This window comes from Lagopus leucura, unplaced genomic scaffold, assembly GCF_019238085.1.
Source record: "Lagopus leucura isolate 7727_CA_CO unplaced genomic scaffold, USGS_WTPT01 145-20_obj-0_obj, whole genome shotgun sequence".
NCBI classification, from domain to species: Eukaryota; Metazoa; Chordata; class Aves; order Galliformes; family Phasianidae; genus Lagopus; species Lagopus leucura.
In genome coordinates, this window is record NW_024962872.1 from 9,844 (window position 1) to 11,731 (window position 1,888).

Here is a 1,888-nt window from a genome sequence, read left to right on the forward strand (position 1 = left end):
TGCCCTCCTGGCTGCCTCACAGCTCTCCCTTTTTTCCACTGCTCCCCAGGCTCAGCTCAAGCCGCCCATCCTGCACTGTGCTGGGTCCCTCCTGATCCTGGGGGGACTGCAGGCATCGTCTCGTTGCAGAGCTCCTCACACTGCTGCTGTGCCCCCCTGCGCTGTGCTGAGCCCTGCGTGCTGCTTCAGCTCCTGGGGTGTCCCAGCATGGGCTGCAGGGACAAACTGGGCACTCACACATGAGCAGTTTGGGATGTTCATCTCCAGGCGAGTGGTGCGTTCACACGTGGGTTCATTGGGAGCTCATCTGTAAGCTCATTCAGCACTCAGTCATGCAGGTGCCGAGCACACGCTGCATGTGAACGGTGTGTGTGCTCGTGTGCAGATGGATCATGTGCTCGTGCATGCACAAGGGGTGTGCTCAGATGTGAAGGAATGGTGCCTTCGTGCAGGAATTCATCAGGTGCTCCTGCACGAATTAACAGTCATCCTGGTGTGCGACTGTGCCTTCCTGCAGGCTGCGAGTTGGCACACAGGTGAGTGTGTTGCTGTTGATGTGCGCCACTGGTGACCCCTGGAATTCCTCCTGCACAGCAGGCCTTGGGCCAGCAAAACTGTTGGTCTCAGTGAAGAAGGGCAAGGAGGCAAAGTGGGTCCCAACACAGGCAGGGCTGGGGACGGCTGTGTGCAGCTATAGGGGGCTGCAGCCCTGGGGGGGCCAACACAGCTCCCCCAGCAGCGCTGTGTGGGGATCAGGGCAGCGTGGGGCTCAGCATGCCTGGGGCCGTGCGCTGACTCAGCGGCAGGCCAAGAATAGAGCGGGCGCCCTGACTCACTGTCCTGGTGCTGAGCAGCATCCAGACAGAGCTCCCACCCACGGCGAGGGCCCTGCAGCTCTGCCCTCTGCTTTCTGCGTGTTACCTCCTCGGCGAGAGGAGCCCCCAGCATCCTGCATCCTGCATCCTGCTCTCCTCGCAGCTGGAAGCTGCCCCCTGCACCGGGCTCTTCCCTCCACGCAGGAACAGGAAAACCTGCCCTCCTGCAGCAGGGAGCGGTTTCCTCTCGGGAAGGATGCTCTCCCCGAGCCCCCCGCCCGCAGTCGGCCGGGTTCTCCTCGCACATCTGCGTGCGCGCACCACGTCCTCAGCCCGGCCTCCCGCGCACCGCCGTCCCCGTGAGCTCCCCCGGCCCCCCGCGGCCCGTCCCTCCCACCTCCTCAGCCGGCTCCTCCTCTTCCCACCTCTCCCGGAGCGTTCCCGCAGCCTTCCCCATTGATAAATCCGCAGCGTTGCTATGGAGATGTGGCTGCAGCGGGCGCAGCGTGGGCACAGCCGCGGAGGGGCCCGGGCGCCAGCACCAGCACCGGGGGTGGGGGTGACGGCACACGCTGGTGCCCGCTTGCACGCCGCTGTGTGCAAGGGCTGCGGTGCGGGCTGTGTGTGCACGGCATGCGCGGGTGCGTGCAAGCGTGCAGGGAGCAGCGCGTAGGGCCGAGTGTGCGCTTGTGTGCACCCTGAGCGCGCGGTCCGGTTGTGGGGGGGTTTGGGGCGCGTGGCCGCAGGACAGAGCAGGCAGACGTGGCCCTCGGCGCTGTCTGGTTCCTCTCCTACACTGAGCAAAGAGCCCGGGGCCGTCAGCCCCTGGGGGGAAACTGAGGCACGAGCAGTGATTCATCCCACAGCAGACAGTCACTCGAGGACAGGAGCAGAGCTTGCACTGCTCCTGACTGCGCACAGCGGCACGGCTTGCACCATTGCACGCGTGTGGCTGCGTGCTTGCACGCTCAGCACCACCCACCGCCCGCAGCAGCGCTGCAGACCCCCAGCACTCAGCCCACACTTTATGCACCCTTTGTGCAGGGCATGCGGTGTGAGGGGGGGGGGGGGGG